The sequence below is a fragment of the Sesamum indicum genome, linkage group LG8 (genome assembly GCF_000512975.1).
Source record: "Sesamum indicum cultivar Zhongzhi No. 13 linkage group LG8, S_indicum_v1.0, whole genome shotgun sequence".
Taxonomy (NCBI): domain Eukaryota; kingdom Viridiplantae; phylum Streptophyta; class Magnoliopsida; order Lamiales; family Pedaliaceae; genus Sesamum; species Sesamum indicum.
The window spans coordinates 4,964,058-4,983,920 of NC_026152.1; the positions used below are offsets into that span (position 1 = coordinate 4,964,058).

General features: G+C 31.6%; 1 long non-coding RNA gene across 2 annotated transcripts; it reads right to left on the reverse strand.

Annotated features, from left to right (window-relative positions):
• LOC105167764 lies at positions 505–7,582 on the reverse strand. 2 transcript variants are annotated; one of them, XR_002287590.1, is made up of 4 exons: positions 7,354–7,582; positions 2,266–2,456; positions 2,006–2,160; positions 505–1,841 (listed from the first exon to the last, which is right to left on the reverse strand). It is a non-coding gene; the product is annotated as an uncharacterized LOC105167764 (long non-coding RNA). The 2 variants fall into 2 exon arrangements; XR_002287589.1 differs by having other exon boundaries at positions 505–2,160.

Below are 19,863 nucleotides of genomic sequence, written 5' to 3' on the forward strand. Positions count from 1 at the left end.
ATAATAAAAAATATGATTTGACAATGAACAGTAACTCCTGTCTCCCAAATCCCAATATCAAACTTACACCGCTTATTTTATACTATTTTATATTATATCAAAACACAAATCCAAACATACAATCTATCTCAAAACACATACTAACTTATCTCTATTTTTCTCTCTCTATCTCCAAAACACCAAAACAAAAACACCCAAAACATTAATCCAAACATTACGTACAAATTTCCATCTCTAATCCGTCTGTAAATACTTACCAATTTCCGTCTCTGATTCGGTCTCTAAACTCCCAAAATTTTCCATCTTTAATCCGTTGCTAATTTGGTTTTTTGGCAGATTATTTAATTTCTATACCCAAATTATATCCTGGTTATTATACCATCAAATACATTCAATCAATAGCAAAATCTAAATTTTTCAAACCAAGAACAATAAATATTAACATAAAAGATACTCATAATACAACCAACAATAATACAATTGATGTCATTGTATCATCCAAATACTACCAAATAATATCAATGTTTACACTCCCATATCAACAAACGTAAGTCAAAATACAAAAACTCAACATAAACTAAGTCATAAACAACCAACAGAAAAAATAAATTAATGATCTTTCCTAAAATGTTGTTGCTCCTGATGTCCAGACCCACCAGCAAATTGATGGTTTGTGTATCCCACATCATGAAGTAGTTTTCGAACTAATTCTTGTAGGTTTGCCTCCCTCTTTCGAGCCTCTTCCTCCATCTCTCGAGCTTCTTCAAGAATAATTTCAAGCAATTTTCTATTTTCTTCTTCTTATCTTGAAAATTCTTCTTCCCCAACTTTGTAGTATTAGAGCGCATATCCAAAAATCCATATAAAATTCTTCTTCTCCTCAGATGCTTTAAGAGTAACATTGACTGAACTTGCACTTGTAGATGAGGAGCTACTTCCAAATCTATATAAGTATCCTTTAGAAGGACCTCTAGTGATATCATACCAAGTTGAGATATCAAATGAAGACTGGGAAGAAACATCAGTACAACCAATTTTTGCAAGGTATTTTTCCTGTGCAAGTACATTAGATACAATGGAACATTTATGTAATAAAAGTCTAACAAAATTTATCAACATATATACTAACCAATATTTAAATACCAATGACAAATTATACTTACACTAATTCTTTTGGATTTATTGTCGATAAACTCCCCAATTCTTTGTTTTTTCTATGACATATTTGAAATACCTAAGATCAATCACTTCTCTACCAAGTTCTTTTGCCTATAGTTTACAGAACAATATTATTTCACATGTCAAAAAATTGTATAAAAGATATCTAAAAACTTACCATTTTTTGCCTATGTGCCCCTACAGGAATAGAACCACCAGTATGTTTTGTTACCGAACTAGCTTTTTCAGCCAAATGATTTTTTCGGACAGTTCAACTTTTTCCTACATAATCTTTTGAGGTCCAATTCTGAACTAGCTCATTCCATAATTAATTACTAAACCAATAAGGACCTCTATCTATCATATCACTCATCTTTGGTTCTCTACCTAACTGTTTGTGAGCATCATTCGGTGCTTTTTGCTTAGCTTCGTATATGATCTCTTTAAATCGATCACTTGCATTTTTATTCCACACATTCCTCATTTTCCCGTCAGTTAGATTATCCCACCAGTACCTCAACTATCACATATCAAAACAATAAATCACATTAAATTATTACAAAAATATGTCTATGTAATTTAACAATGAATAAATTGGATTAAATATAAATAGTATTTATTACCTTGAAGAGACCCCTAGCAAATCTTTAGATGCTTTTGACACTGCGTGCTATCTTGCCATGCTTCAGTGAAAATGCTTTTAATATCATTTGTGGGATTTCGTGTAATACCACTTTTAATAAATCTATTTTGACATAATAAATTTAAAAAATATATAAAATTAAGAAATAGAGTTAACATTATTTATGAATATATTAAACTCAATTTTTATAAGCTTTGAAATTACCAATTGTTGACCACTCTCACTTTTATCCTTTTAGTTGGGTGATCTGGGATCTGAGCTCCATTATTGGGTTCCCGTCGACGTCCATGTGATATAATATCTTCACTTTATCCTGTATTTTGTTCATTTTCAAATCTTGAAGGTATTATTTCACCAACCTATAACAAAAAAAAATTAATAATAGAAATTGTCTAATGCATAAGAAATAATATAATAACAACAAAAGTGAAAAATTTTTCTTATTTGCCTTTCACTGTTTGAACCTTTTGGAAGAATACGAGATGAGATACTTTGTCCACGCATCTCTTCACTTGGATTAGAACTTGGATTATCTTGAGGTTGTGGTAAGTGATCTCCCACTAATTCCTCATTCTCATCTCTAAGGTGCAAACTTCTACTCTACCCCCGACCCCGCCCTCGGCCACGTTTGCCAGCTCGTCCTCTAGTCACCATCCTGTGTCAAAGAAAAACAAAAAACTATTAAGGACTAAGAATGAGATCACTATGATGAACAAGGCTAATATGAAATGCATATAAAGCGATAGAATGAAATATTAAATAAATAAAATTACATGAACAGTGTCCATATCCTCATCACTTTCATTTTAATCATATTCTTTTTCTTGCTCATCATCTTCTAGTTCGAATTCTTCTCCTTTCCATTGATCTTCATCCTCTATTATGACTTCATTGAAATCTACACCATATTGAAATCCCTCAAATTCATTTGCACCTATTTCTTCTACCACACCATTCGGAATAATATTGATCTCATCTCGATCAGTTTCAACCAAAATTTGGTGTGGATCAGATGTCTCATCCTATTGAAAAGCAATATTGACTCTTTGCTCAATATTCTCGTCTTATCCTTCAGCTAATGGGACGTCAAATTTACCGGTAGCCTTTACTTTGCATACTGCCCACCAATTACGTCTTTCTCTTATGGTGCTCAAAAATTTTGTGGAATAGACTTGTTGAGCTTGGGAAGCCAATATAAAAAGAGCCGTTTGATTTTTATTTCAATTTATGGTTAATTTTCACAAGACAAAATATGTGGCACGTAAGCCTTTTATTAGAAGTATTATACCAATGACACTTAAACAAGACAACCCCGCGTCTTATCCCGTAATACTCCAACTCTATAACTTCTTCCTAAATTTCATAATAATCAACTTCATATTCATTCTAGGTACTCCTCAAAACACATACACCATAATTTGATGTTGCTTTAGAATGCCCATACTCCAAAGTTTGGAATTTGAATCTATTCACAAAGTACCCTTTATAGCAAGAAACACGTCGACTGGGGCCATGAGCCAACTTTCTTATGAGGTCGTCAACTTCGTTACGGGTATCTCAAATCTATGAAAAAATAATACTTTATAAAATAACATAATTTTGAATTTTCTAATATTTACATTGTTAGAAAGTAATCTATTACTTACATGAGCAAGTAGCCATCGAGAAAAATCTGTGTCCCGCAACGTTACAAGTTCCATGTCAGTTATTCTTGGAAATTATTTTCTATTTTTTCATCAAATTTCCTACAGAAGTTGTGATGATCATATGTTAATTATAAACACAAGTCAATCGAAATATTTGTGAGGACATAATACACGAGTTAGATCACTCACTGCAGCAATGAACCGATCTTCTCATAATTCATCAAGACATATCTATATGCAGCATTCATCTCATCGTCATCGAGATATATAACTGCAATTCTAAAATGAAGTGGTCCAAGGATGTGTAGAAAATAGACTTTCACAAGAATCTACCATTCCTCCATCATCATTTTGTGGAACCTGATTCAATCGGGAATTTACATGTGGTTCAAAATATGAAGAGCAAAATGTTGAGACTTCTTCAATCATATACGCCTCAACAATTCATGCTTCAAGTCGAGCACGATTTCCAATTTTCTTCTTCAAATGGTATAGAAACCTAAAATTTGTTAAAACTTTAATTTACATAAGATAAGTTATATTTTCTAGTTATATAAGATAATTGAACTTTAAAAAAATACCTCTCAAATGGATGCATCCATCGATACTATACAGGCCGACCAACCTTAGCTTCATACACAAAGTGAACTCGTAGATGTTCTGTGGAATCAAAGAAGCTTGGGGAGGAAATTTTCTCAAGCTTACACAATATCTCAACAATGATCTTCTCAAGTTTTTGCATGTGTTCCACACGCAATACAGTTGCACATAGATCCATAAAGAAAGTGCTGAGTTCTGCCAGTGCTTCCCAAATATGTTTCAGTAGTAAATTTTTAAATGCAATTGGGAGTAATTTTTGCATGAACACATGACAGTCATTAATCTTCATTTCATAAAATTTGCATTCTTCTTCATTCACACAACGAGCAATGTTTGAGGAATACCCATCAAATAACTTTAATGATTTTACCCTAGAGCACAATTCTTTCTTCTGTTCTTTACTTAAAGTATATGATGCATTGGGTTTGTAGATTTTTTCATTTGCACCTTCAAGCAAATGTATCTCAATAAGACTACAATACAATTCCAAATCTTTTCGAGATCTGATATTATCTTTTATTTTACGTTTTCTTCAATAGCATAACATCCAGATTATGTCGGATAAGATTTGTGTGTCAATATGGTAACTCCCAAAATATGCTCCTTTTAACCTAATTATGTGTCCTGCCAAATCCATCAATTGGATGTGTATCACTTGGTGGTTTTTCGAAGATGGTGTCAGAAAGTTCATCCGCCCTTTATCGCATATCTTCTCCAGTTAAGCGCATATGTGGAGAATCATTTTCACATTTTCCCTTCCGAAAAATGTAGGGTTGTCTTCTATAGGGATGGTCAGGAGGCAAAAATTTGACGATGACAATCAAATCAACATGCCTTTCTTCCATAACAAAGTCTGAAAGATTTTGTCATTTCCATACAACAAGGACATGCCAACACCCCATGAGTGCTCCATCCAGATACCATGGCATTTGCAAGGAAATCACTGATCTTCCATGAAAGAACAACTATTTGTTGAAATTTTATTTTTTGCACATGTCATAAGCTTGCACCCCAATTGTCCATAATATTTTTAGCTCGTCCATTAATGGGTGTAAAAATATATCAAGATTTTTTTTCTGGACTTTTTAGGCCCCGTATAACTATATTCAAGAACAAGAAAGGCTTTTGCATTCACATCCATAGGGGAAGATTATATGCAGCAATAATAACAGGCCAACAACTGTAAGAAATACTAGAATTCCCAAATAGACTGAAACCATCTGTGCATAACCCAACTCGCACATTACATGCATCTAAAGCAAATGATGGATGAGTGCGATCGAAATGTTTCCATGCCTCTCCATGAGATGGATGTGCCAAACTTTCCTGGTTGCAATGATTATTTGCATGCATGTCATGTGTTCACAGGTGTAGTTAGATGCATATAACCCTTTGAGCTTAGATATCAAAGGCAAATAACGCAACATCTTGAAAGGTACTTTTTTCTGTGATCCTGCCTTGATTGGCTTATATCAAGGATGATAACATACAGGGCATTCTTGAAGGCCCTTCTTCTCTTTGTAATACAATACACAATTGTTTAAATAAGAATCAATTTTTTCATAACCTAGACCAAGTTTACCTAGGTGATTTTTTGGTCATGTAGAAGTTATCTGGCAACTTTTCATCTTCAGGTAACATGCTTTTGATTGTTGACACAAGTCGATCATAGCAAGCTTCAGGTAAATTGTACTCCAATTTGATACTTAATAATTGGGCCACAGTAGAGAGTTTTGTGTGATTTTTGCACCCATCCCATAATGGTTCGTCAGCATCTTTTAATAAGTTAAAAAACTTTGCGATTCTTGATTAGACAGTTGCTCATCACACGTGAAGTTTGAGCTGAACTCAAGGCCTATAGCATCCATCACCATTGTTCTATAACGAGATGTTTCTACCGGAGGAGCGATTGAAGAACCCTCCACATCATCTCTTGTGTTCAAGGATTCACCATATGTGTGCCAGATACTATAACCTCGACTAAATCCATTTTTTACTATGTGTAAATGTGCATCACTCGGATTCAAAAATCTCATGTTGCCGCATTTAGAGCATGGACATTTAATTTGTTCATTATTCAGAAATCGTGGGTTATCAAAGGCAAAGTAAAAGAACACATGATCAACCCTTGTTACGAATTCATTTAAAAGAAATCCATTATCATCCAATCGTCTCCACATCCAACTGCAATCGATATTCATTATTCTATAATTTTTAGCGATTTTTGATATACTTGATAGAGAAAGGAAGTTAGATAAAAAATATATATATATAATTAAAGGAGAATGTGATTTATGTAGCTTGTTGTTTGATATCTTAATTAGCTATTATTTTGAGTACCAAGATTTTTGATCGACTGATATAAGAAAAGAGGAATTAACATTTAATCAAATTTGATGTAATGATAACTCAACCTCTAATATATGAACATGCTTACGATAAAGGACAGAGTTTGGATATTAGGATAAAGGACAAAGTAGAAAGGATTTTACAGTTTAATATATAAAACATTTAATCCTTTATGAGTAAGCTCCTCATCAAAGATGAGTTTTTTTATATAACATATTAGAATTTGAGCATTTAGATGAACATATCACAGAATTAACACATCAACCACAAATAACAAGGTACCAACTGTCATTAGATATCATTCAACCAGTAGAAATATGATCAAAACCAATTTATGATACAGAACTTGAAATCTTAAATCCCCAGACAATACCCAAAGGATGGAACCATCACCTAGATCGCAAAATAATAAAGTATGTACCCTCATACAAAATAAGTGTGACCTTAATCAAAGATCCTGAGCAGCATTTTCTATAAAAGAAACTCTTACACTCTGTTCACACTCATCAACATCCTCAGATGAAGATAAAGCTCATGCATTCTTCTCCTCCCACAGCTAGCAATCCATTAACAGGAAATTAATTACTCAAAACGAATCAATCCCTACAATCCTTTATAATTTCAGCAATTCCTCAAACTAATTTCCCGCAATTCCCCCATACATTCCCACATAATGGAAGGACACAAGACAAACCCGACACCAAACTACTCATCCAGACATCACAATCATTAATGAACAATCCGACGAATATTCCAAGAAAAACGAATTAGCAAGAGTGACTACGACATCACAGCATACCTTAAGAGAGAGGATCACCCCAAAATATTTCAGCAAAAAAAATGAATATTCCGGAGAGAAGAACGTAATGGTGTTCAATCAGACATTTCAACAAACACCTTCAAAGCATTCAAATTTCTTCTACAAATTGTAAAAAAAATTACAAAGAAGAAAATTACCTGTTAATGACGTCAGAAAGAAATTGTGCCAATGGAGTCGGAGCCGCCGCGAGAGAGAGAGTTACAGATTGCAATCGGAATTTTCTTTTCTCGTTCCCGTCGTCTCCTTCCCGCCGTGAGAGAGAGAGAGGATTAGAGGAGAGAGTGTTGATGAAATTGGTTTGAGAAATTGCGGGAAATTGGTTTGAGGAATTGCTGAAATAATTAGAGTTAACAGGAGAGAGAGAGAGAGAGATTCATGAGTTATTTGGTCAATTCTCAATAAATATATATATATATATATATGTATTTATTGATATAATTTATTTTATATAAGTTTATGAATGGAACATTGATAAATTTACATAAACACAAATTTATAATACTATACATAGAATGAATATGAATAGTACTATATGTAAAGAAAATAATAATTTCGATAAAGCTATTGCCAAAATGATCATAGCAGAATTTACTGGCCAATTAAAGAGATGGTGGAATAAGTATCTCAGCCAAACTGATAAAGATGAAATATTAATACCGTAAAAATTGAAAATATTATCTCAGAAGAAAAAGCAATTTATACATTAGCTATCAACATTTTTGAACATTTTACAGATAGATGGTCGGATTATAGTGAAAATATTCAAACACTATTACAGAATTTAAAATGTAAGACATTAACTTCATTTAGATGGTATAAAGACGTATTCCTTAGTAGAGTTAAGCCTCCCTCATCTTTTGCAGAAGGGTTAGAAATGTCCTGAGAAAATGAGACATGCACATTAATTATAATCAATATACTTATGGAAAGTTAATTGGAACTTGCATCCAAGAAGGATTGAATTTATGCAATGAAATTAGACTAAACCGAAAAATTAAAAGACAAAATTTAATAGAGAAAAGCCAATTAGGATAATTTTGTGCTCAGTTTTGGATGGAAATGAAACCATCCGATAGATCAGACATGGAGGCTTTATTATTATTGTCAATTCTACTCAAAATGATATCCCTAACTTCAGGATCTTTTATTTCTCTAAGTAATTTGATAATATGATTATCAATGAGAATATTTATTTTTTTTCATTTCTTTAAATTTTGTCATTAATTAATAAAACTCCTGATGTGAATTTTCCTCCTGTCTACATGAAGAAGAAGGTACTTCTTCTTCAGATTCAGAAGAGGTTGATGAATATTCAAAATTTTCTTCAATATTTTTAAGTTCACTAAAAAAAGAACAAATATTAAACCGAATTTTTCAGTTTGGTTTTTGGTTTGAACCGAATTTACTGTTTGGTTCTATTCGACAGGTTTAACCGAATAATGACCACCCTAATGGTCGCTGGAGGAAGAATGAGTTGACAAGAGAGAAAACGTCAAGGGAGAAGAAGAGAGGGTGGCCGCTGGTGAGAGAAAACATTAAGAGGAATGAGAGGTTTTTATTAAAATAGAAAAAATTAATAAAAAGTTTACTTTTAGTTTATTATAATTAATTAAAATTAAATAATGCATTATAATTATACAAATATATATATTTTATCATGTCATATAAAATTTTACAACTTAATTATTATTTTCATAAATAAAAAAATTCTTATTTTTGTGTTTTAATATTTTCATAAATAAAAAAAATCCTATTTACAACATCAAAGACGAAAATTTCCGTAGCTAAATTAAAAATAAATTAGCTATGGAAATGCAAACAGAATTAACCAAAAAAATTAAGTGTCAGCCATCCCGATTTTTGAAGAAATCATTTAACAGTATCAGAGATGGATATTGAGACGGATTATAACATATTTTAGCGAAATGATATACTTGTCTCGAAATCCGTCTCTAATATAAAAATTATCAATAATTTAGGACAAAATGTATAAAATTCTTCTGTGTTTTAAAAAGTGTGGAACAAAAACCCTCATGTTATGAGAATAGGCTAAAAGCCTCCTGTGTTTTATAAAACTCAGCAATAAACACCCCTTTCGTTAGTAATTAACGGAAGGTGCATTACACCCACTCATTGTGCATTTACGGGTGTTTTTTAGCTGCTTTGATCTTATTTTCTGTGTTTTTTTCTAAAATACCCTTATGGTGTTTATATATTTCACATGTACATCTTTTACTTATTTTGAATGATTTTTTTTAATTTTTGCATTTTCATTAATCTAAAAAATAAAATATTTTTTAAAATATATTTACTTACAAATATGAAAAAAAATATAGTTTTTAATTTTATAATTTAAATCAAAATATTAAATTAACATCATGGTATAAATATTAATATAGTAAAATTGATTTTTCAAATTTAAAATATCTTAATTAATATAAATGTTGATAATTATAAAAATATATAATATTAATAATTTAAAATTATTCTTTAGTTAAGAATATTTAAATAACTTATATTTGAATTTAATAATTTTTATAATTATTAAAATTGAAATTAACTTCCCTTTAATGATATTTAAAAATAATTATTTTTAATTTATTTATTATAATTTTAATTAATTTAAAATTCAAAATACAAAAATTAAAAAAATATAAAAGAAATGGGACGGTGGATACCGCCGTCCGAAATTATTGGCGATCGTGGCTTCCGTTGTCGCCCAAAGGGTGATCGCACGCCCAGAACTGCTGTTTTGGGCAACGGCCCTTTCGTGGGAGGCGACGGGTGGAAATGGGGGGTGGTTGGGGGGGGGGGAATGGGGGTAAGGGTGGCATGGGGTAGTTAGTTTTTTTTTTTAATATATAATAATAAAATATTTTTTAAAATTTTAAATTATTTATGTATAATATAAGTTAAATAATTTGTTGAATCTAAATTTTTTTTTTTTTAAAATCTAATGATTGAGATTACTTGATTAGGTCGAACGATCAATATTTGATCAAAAAAGATCCAACGGTCATTAAAATAAGAAATAATATATATTAAGTAAGGTATGACGTTCATTTTCTAAAAATTAACACCGTTAATTAGATTTAATGGAGAGGGGACTGTTGAGCTGAATTTTACAAAACATATGAAAGCTTTTACCCTATTCTCATAATAGGATTTTTTTTTTTTTTAAAACACAGAAGGTTTTATGCAGTTTGTCATAATAATTTATTATAAAAAAAGGTTTTGATCTCTAAGCCCGTCTTTAATAAAGACGGATTCAATTCCATCTCTAAATTTTCGAATCTGAATTATCTTTACATAATAATAGATAGAAAGATAGCTAATAAATGTCATAGTAACTTCATTCAAATAAGAAAGATGGTTGACTTTTACTCGACTCACCGTTCTAGTGGAGTCATGTATACGGTCAAAATAATTTGTAGTTGTTTTAGATTATAATAAAGTTAGCCCCTTTGAGTGTAAGATTGCAGAGGAAAATAATTAGAATTCCAATTACATATTTAAACAATTATTATAGGATGATTAAGTAAAATATGAAAATATAATTAATATATACTCAATAGCATAACCTTAGCAACATGATCAGTCGTTTGAATAATGAAGTTTGCTGAGGAAAATTATGAAATTTTGAGGAAATTTAATCAACTATTGCTTAATTCTGTGTTCTTTAAATATCCAGACTTGGTTTGTTTATATCTATGCAAAATTTTAGAATTTAATTTGGTAAGTAAATTTTTTAAAACGGAAGAAATTAACATTCCTTCTAAAATTAAGCCAATTAATTAGATTTTTTTCGTGCATATTTTATATTATTTTAGTTTGAAATTGATCTTTCTAGAAAAGATGAATTTAAAATTTCTAGTAAAATTAAAGCAATCAATTAGATTTTTTCATGCAAAATTTTAGGAACAACAACCTTAGCGACATGCCAACCGTCAAAATGGAAGTTTACTAAGGAAAATAACAAAATTAAACTAATTAATTCGATTTTTTCATGCAAATTTTATATGAATTTAATTTGATAATTTATCTTTTTAAAAAAGAAAAAATAAGAATTTATGGTAAAATTAAACTAATCAATTAAATTTTTTCATGCAAAATTTTAAGGATTTAGTTTCTTTATTAACTGATATTGTTTAAACAAATTAATTCTTGCTAAAATTAAACCAACCAATTAGACTTTTTGTAGATTATTAAATAATTTTAAAATTGTGGTCAGAGTTGAACAATTACGGACTAATTTATAATAATAGATCATTAATTTTAGAGTTTTGGTCAAAATTCAATTATTGAGGTCAAATATAAATGATAATAAAGATAGTAGATAATAGACATGTTTAACTAAAAAATTAATCCAATTTTAAAATTATACGTTGAGCTAGAATAAAGATGATTATATTGAAAATTATGAATTTTAAAAAGATAATATTGATACATGTATATAAAGTCAATTATTATACTTTTTAAATCTGACGTTGAAGTTACATTAATTATATGAGGAACTTCAATGTTCTATTGATAAATAACGAAAATAATGGCCGATGAAACTTAGCTCAATTGACGAAGTTGAGATCTATCATCTTAGAGGTCATTGGTTCGAAATGCATCTTATGCGTAGGAGGTTGTGTCTACTGAATAGTAGTTATTATATCAACTGTAATAGGTAAGTGTTGGTTAGATTTCGTTTATTATATATTATCGATCAAAATATAATTGTTGTAATGATTGATATCCGACATCAATGATTATAATCAATTTATTTTAATTAATAGTAATTTATCGCTCTTAGTTTAAAAAAAATAAGAAAAACTTTGAAAATCTAGATGATAGAATTAAAATCCAGGAGATCATATTCAAAAGTATGAATTAATAATAAATAAAATTAGTAAATTAAATAAATTTAATTTGTAACTATATTTTTTAAATCAAATAATGAACTGAAGTTCTCCTCGCATTAAAGAAAAAGAATTAGAATACAGTGTAAAATTTTAATTAAATTGTAAAAAGAAAATCGATATATAGTGTGTACTACAAATATATATGTGGTAATGGAATATATATATATATATATATATATTAGAATAAATATTCACTACAAAAAAATAGTTCAATAGCAACAAAAGAAAATTAATCTCGAGGTAATTGTTATGTAAAATTTTCGTTGCATATTTATATTATTTAAAACAAGAACTTTACTTGTTAATGAATTTAGAAATGAAATTTACTTGATTACGGATTTAGCAAAAAATTGTCAAAATACATATTAAATGATGCAGATTAGCAACGAAAATTTTATTTGCTAATTAGCTCGATACCGATTTTAGTACTTAATTTTTTCGTAGCTATTGGGAATTTTTCTTGTAGTGATTCTCAACATCACAAAATGTAATAACAAATAGGGCTGTAATTTAAATGTGTCAAATGCATTTAAAAATTATACCATATGCGATTAATGTCTACTTACTAAAAGAATTAAAAATTCTAAGAATTGAGAATTTGGTCAAAATTGCTCAATTTTGGTTAAAAGACACCCCTTCAAATATATATATATATATATTAATAGATAATATATGCCATTAATGCCTACTTACTAAATAGAGTATTATATAATTAAAAAAAATTTAAAATTCTAAGAATTGAGAATTTGGTGAAAAATGCTAAATTTTGGTCAAAGGACACCCTTCAAATATATATTAATAGATACTATGTATAATTAAAGAGGAGTGAATCAGTGTCTCAATTATTTTGACATGTCAATTTAATATTTAATTTAATTTATTAACTTTTTACCACTATCTAATTTTCCACTTTCCCATTACCTTTCGATAACCATTCTTTTTTTTTTCAAAATTTTATTTTTTTATTATTATTTGTTTATAAATTTAATATTCATTTACTATTTTATATATAATTTTGATGGGTATATATATATCACCCCGGCGAAAAGACTGAAACGCCCTTCATTAAGGGCATTATAGTCATTTCCGCGACCAGGATCTGCGTGTTTTGTAGCGGGCGGGTCGCAAAGGACCCGACCCGAGTCGCATAGACTGATGAAAGATCGGGACAATGACGACCGTTCGATCAGAATGTGAACCAGCAAGATAAGGCCACGTGGCCCAGTACTTGACGTACAACTGTGTTCTATAAATAGACCCCGATACGCCATAAATGAGGTAACTGTTGTGCATTAATCGAGCTGAAACTTTGAGATCGCATACATTTCACTCGATCAACCTAACTTGAGCGTCAGAGGGTCATTGTTGGGGACGTGCCCGACGAGCTTACGGTTCGTGTTTTATTCTCAGGGGACCCAAAACCTGTTTCGGAAGAGTTAATCTATCTGCAGTGAGATCGTCTCAAGAGATCGAATAATTCGACCTGGATCAAATTTATTAAATAATAAATATTTTATGAATATTTTATTTTAAATGATTCAAAGAAGTTGTACATGTAAAAAATTACTAGTAATATATTAATAGATTAATAGATAGATAGATATGCATCTCAAAACATGGTACTAGTAATCTTACACGGATCACACAGTTTTTCTTTTAATTTTTTTTTCTTTTCCTATTAAATAAATGTCACTCATTATAATGAATGGCCCTTTTACTTTACTTGACGCCATTGCCCACGTTTACTTGTCCTTCATATTCAGGGATAATTACACAGTCTTTTATTGGGATTTAGTGTAATTATATATATATATATGTTTTATAATTTTGACAAATTACATTTAATATAACACTCTTAATGTTGCTTTCGTCTAATAAATAAGTCTATTCGTTGTTCAGAATTCACGAAATTTGTTGATATTAACAAAAAAATCAGAAAAAATATATATATATTTGTTTCTCCCCGGTTGACTTATTATTGATTTATTGTAGGTCAAATAAACCTTTTTATGATAAAATTACCCTCATATGTCTTTACATATAATACAATATGAGAAGGTATATCTTCACCTTTATAAGGATAGTTCAGTTAGAAAGAGACTATTTGACCTGTAATAAATCAGTAATAAGTCAATCGAAAATAAATTTTCAATTTTCATTCAATCTTTTTGTTAGTACCAACAAATTCAGCAAATTTTATTAATAAAGAGACTTATTTATTAGACGAAAGTACACATCATACATACTAAATGTAATTTTGTATAGCATATGAGATTTATATATAATTACATTAAATTTTAAGGAAAGGATTAAGCAGTCCATTGCCGACGATTACTTGTCCATCATGTTATGGTCCTAACATAGCAAATTCAAAACGTGGGATGGAGTAGACAATTGGTCTTTTACTCCATATGTTTAATTCATGCTATATTTTGTATAAAATATATACACACTAAAAGAAATTTATTCCCTACTCTATAATTTAACCACGGGAAAAGAATATTATTGTATAAAATCGATATAAAAATAAGTTTTGATCACAGTTAATTAATATATTTGTTATGATTTTATCTATGGGCAAAATATATGTGATAGTTTTAAGTTGCAACAAATATTTTGATCTTGTTTGCAGAACAACAAATAATAATCGTTGCATGTGTTAAATTAATATCTGCTACAGTCTTTTTCTTTCAATTATAGCAATTAATAAAAAATGATATTTCTTTTAATGACATTATAAATACAAATGTTACTGAAGTTCATCATACGTATAGAACCTAAACATATATAAAACATTAAAATAAAATATGAAATTGAAATAAAGAATCGAAAATCTCAGTCGACATAGGTACTGAGCATTTGGATAAGGGTATCGAAGATTTTGAGGTGCAGGCTTCAGCTCACATTAAAAAATTCAAGCTGGGGTTTTAGAATTTTGAATTTAAAACTTTAGGCTAATTATATTAAAGCTTATTTGAAGAAATATTGTTGTATTTTATTGGTTGACTTAAAATTATGGATTAATCATGCTTCCTGAATTATGATTGTTTTTGTATTTTAACATCTAAAGTTTTTTTTTATAAACTTATCATCTAAACTTTATAAAATTTTGCACTTTATCATTTATAACTATTTTTTAATCATTTTTTTTATCGAAAAAGCATCACATGCAGTGCACATGTGATATTTAAGAGTTATTTGATATTCTATTTTTCACATATGTACAACATGTGATGCTTTTATAGCCAAAAAATTAACAAAAAAATGTCATATATTGCAAAGTGCAAATTTTGCAAAGTTTATATGGTAAGTTGACACGAAATATAGTTCTGATGGCAAAGTGTAAATACGAACATCATTCAGATGGAAAAATATAATTTACTCTAAAATATTAATGTATTGTATACTGAATATTGTAATGGTACGTTAGTTGATTTAAAAAATCAACGCATTTTTACAAAAGAAATAAAGAAGTTCGAATTATTTGCATTGGGACCTATTATAGCTTGAGTGTTAAATCGAGCACACTTACACGAAGATATTAAACGTACTAAGTAATAATTAATTTAGTGTAAATTGTATAACATTCCCTAGTTCTCTCTGCATGGAAGTCTTTGTTCTTGCTACATGAGAGTCCCTGTTTGCGTTTAACTCTGTTCTTGTGACATCGGAGTGTCTGGCCGGAGCTGTAGGGTAAGGTGTTCGTGTTGCTCCAATCCACGGAGTACGAGGTTTTCTTGCCAGTAACTTCAGACCGATCTGCTTGCCCTGGGTTTTCTGGTTGAGTCTTGATAGGTTTTTGGCAGTTTCACAGGTTTCACTCGTATCTGTCGTGTTGGGCTTGGGGGAGCTTTTGTTTCTTTTATTTTGATTTTCTATTTTGTGTTCTTTGTTTTTTTGCTTCATGTAGGTTTTCCTTTTATCATTCTTCCACTCTTAGTTTTGTGTGGTCTGGTCTTATGGCTTTGGTTTGCTTTCAGGTTGCCTGTTCTACTCCAACTCTACTGAAGGATCGCATTCATAGCAGTAGTGCGAGGTTCTCCGTTTGCATCCTTTCGGAGTTCTTCTTTGGGGAGTATTGAACCTGGTTTAGATTGTCTGAATAAAGCCTAAAAACTTACGAATGAGGAAGAAGAGGGTGTTCTCATGTCCAGTGGTTTGTAGCGATCGAATTCTAGGAGTGCATAATTTGTGCCTAGTGGGCAGATTTCTCTCGACTTAACCATACCGTTTCAAGGCACTGTGCTCTTCCATCCAGAGCATGTTGTTGCCAGTTAAAGGGCTAGACATTAAGCTGTTGCAAGAGGGTCGTTTTCTATTACGGTTCAACCATATCATAAATAGACAGCGTGTCATGGACGAGTGTTCGTGGAGTTTCCAGAAGAACATTCTCATCCTGAATACCGTCAGGGCGCTGGAGAATTCAATGTAGGTTGACTTGGATACTTGCGATTTCTATGTCCATATTCATCATGATCTCCTTTGAATATGATGAACTAGCGAGTAGCTACATTTATTGGAAACAGGCTGGGTTGTTCCGGGACATGGAGGCTGATGATTCAGGTTGCTCGTAGGGCGCTACTTTAAGAATTCGCATCGGTTTGAATGTCAATCAACCGCTGAAGAGGTATTTAAAGATTCAATCGGTGTCGAGAGAGGAGCTGCGATTCACATATGTACGACTTTCAAATTTTTACTTTTTATGTGGATGCCTAGGCTGTATCAATAAATATTGTGAAGTGCGGTTTGAGAAAGGCTATCGAGAGTTGGGGGAGGCGACACCTCATGGACATTGGCTGAGGGCGCCAATTCCAGCAAGGCAAAGTTTGCAAGGGCTGCCTGAGTAGAGAAAATCCACGCCGACTTCATCCAGTCAACGGCGGCCGCAAAATTCTACTGGTGCTGTGATTTTCTGGAACTTTAGTAAGGATCATAGAGGCAGGAATGTACGAACACATGCCATTGGACAAAGTGTGTAGAGTCATACTCGTAATCCAAACCTCGAGGGGACAATAGTGGAGATGAGCTTGAGTCAAACCAGTCAGCAATGGATCGAAGAGAGAAAGAGGTAGAAAGTGTGCTGATCCGAATGGATAATCCAGTGGTTCGGGGGCAAGGCAGGAACAACCTACAGGAGATGGGGCTCTTAGAGGAGGTGAGAACAGGCTTGGTGCACCATCAGAATGTGGGGAAGATTAAGAGAGGTGAGATCTACAAAGCAATAAGGGCTTCCTCCAAACAAGCGGATGATATGGAGTTGAATCTGACCAATGTTCCTTTTCAGTTCACTGAGGGGTCTAGCTTCCTGCAAGGGAGGAGGTAAGTGTGGGCGTTAAGCTGGTAGGGGTACTAGGGGATGACCAAGGAAATGGACTCGAGGGATTCAACTCATTGAGTATGAAGATGGCTTTGTTCGTAAGGCGAAACGTAGATGCATTTGGCTGATGACACATTTGAATCCATATCGGCGGAAATTACTAGGCAGTCCCGCCTGGAGCCATGAAATTCCTAGTCTGGAATTGTCAGTGGTTAGGCCCCCTTTGGACAGTTCGTACCCTGACTAAGGGTGGGCGTCGGGACTGCTTGTTCGGGTTCGGGTTATTTTGGTCGGGTACTCGACATGTCGGTTGGAAAAAAATGAACCCGAACCTAAAGCCGACAGTCGGGTTTGGGTTTTGTCAGCTTTGAAAAATGTAGAGGGGTCAATTTTTCAAAATGAAAGTCATTCACTAAAGTAAATTCATGTAAGTCTAAAATGTAACTTATGGACACAAATACTTAAAACTTTACATAAATACCCAAAAAAAAGAGTTCAATCACATCAATAAATTATCAGAGATTTTTGTAAATCATTTCAGTAACAACAATAAAGCCAAGACCTCCTAAATTCTAATGCCTACAGACTAAAAAAGCAACCAGCTCATATCACATTTTCATCCTTGAGTCCTCGACCTGTCAAGTATTAAACATAAAAAGTGAAAGAACTATTAGAGAAAGTCAAACAGATTAAAAATGTAACATTACACAATGAGTTTCTACCGTTTTAGTACCTTGTCAAAAATTTACAAGTAGCAGTTAGCACCATTAAATGTCAATAACTGTTGAATCAACTCCCAACTTTGTCAATTCTAAAATAAAATAGAAAATAGTTAGACAAGTAAAATATATAAGTAGAATACATAGAATTGAACAATAATCAAAATACAAGAAAAAAAATAAGTACATTTCTCAACTATTTCAAGTTCACTCAAATCCTCTTCAATGCTAATTGGTTTTGGAGTCTTTCCGTATCCAATCATGAGTACAAATAAGTGCTTGCACTATTTTAGGAGACAAAGAGCTCTTAAAAGTGTCAAGAACACGACCACCGATAGTAAATACGGATTCTGAGGCAATAGTTGAGACTGAAACTGCCAATACATCCCGAGCCATTTTGAAAAGAATGGAAAACCTTTAGGTGTTTACTTTCCGCCACTTTAGTATGTCAAATTTGTCTCTATGCATTTCAATATCCCCATCAAGATATTTCTCTAATTCTGATTTCATGCGATCCTTTTTTCCACCTGATTTGTACATACTAAACTCTTGATCTATGGTGAACGTACGAGTCGCCTCATAATCAGTATATTACATAAATGTACCTACTGAAGACGAAAATGATGAAGAACATGACTAAATGATGATCCCGGGCTTCCTGGTGTTCCTTGAAGAGTATGACCTTATCTAAAGTTATAATCATTAAACAACTCATAAAGTCCATCTCTCATTTGTTCTTTCATCACATTGCTTTTTTCGGTACCACCATACTATTTATCAAAGTTAAAGTCAATGAACTCCAATTTATGACGTGGATCAAGGATCACAGCATAATATAAAATTATATTCATCTTCTCAATTGATCCCCAATATTATTTGCCATACTTTCCTTTCATCTTTCTTGTCTTCTCATTTAATTCAACAACAATACTACTTAACCAATGTCTGAGAAGTAAGTCAACTTCACATATTTTACAAAAATCCAGATTAGATATGACATACAAGGCACCAAAACTGCGCAAAGTGAGACTGTAAAAATGCATTAAAAATTTCACCAATACCTTTGCCCCCTCTCAATCATATATCCCATCAAATAGTTGTCTCGAAAGATCAGTCTTATAGGTAAGATCTACATCTTCATAAGCATCAAATGCGATCCTAAGGCTTATAGCCGTCACCAACATCAAGTAGGTGAAGTTCTATCTAGTAGGTATATCAAGAGATAGCAATTTTTTTCGTTTCCAATTTTTCAAATTCAACACACTTTTGAAATTTCTTGTACCTAGCTGGAGAATTCCTTATAGATGGCCCCTCTAATACGAGAGATAGTTTCATGCTCACCCTTTAAACCATCCTGCACAACAGGGTTAACTATATGTGCCATACACCTCATGTACACATATCTCCCACCTAAGATGTTTTGCCCCCAATTTTCAAACTTCTTTTTCAAGTAAATGATAGCCCCATCATTGAAAGACACATTATCAATAATGATAGAGAAAACCCTGTCAACACCCAATCAAGCAAGCATTTTTCTACACCTTTACCTATTTCTTCACTTTTATGCTCGATAATTGGACAAAAGTTCAAAATTCCTTTGTGCAAGTTCTAATCATCATCAATAAAGTGAGCAGTGAGACACATATAATTGACTTTTTGAATAGATGTTCAAGTGTCTGTAGTGATGCAAACCCATTTAGC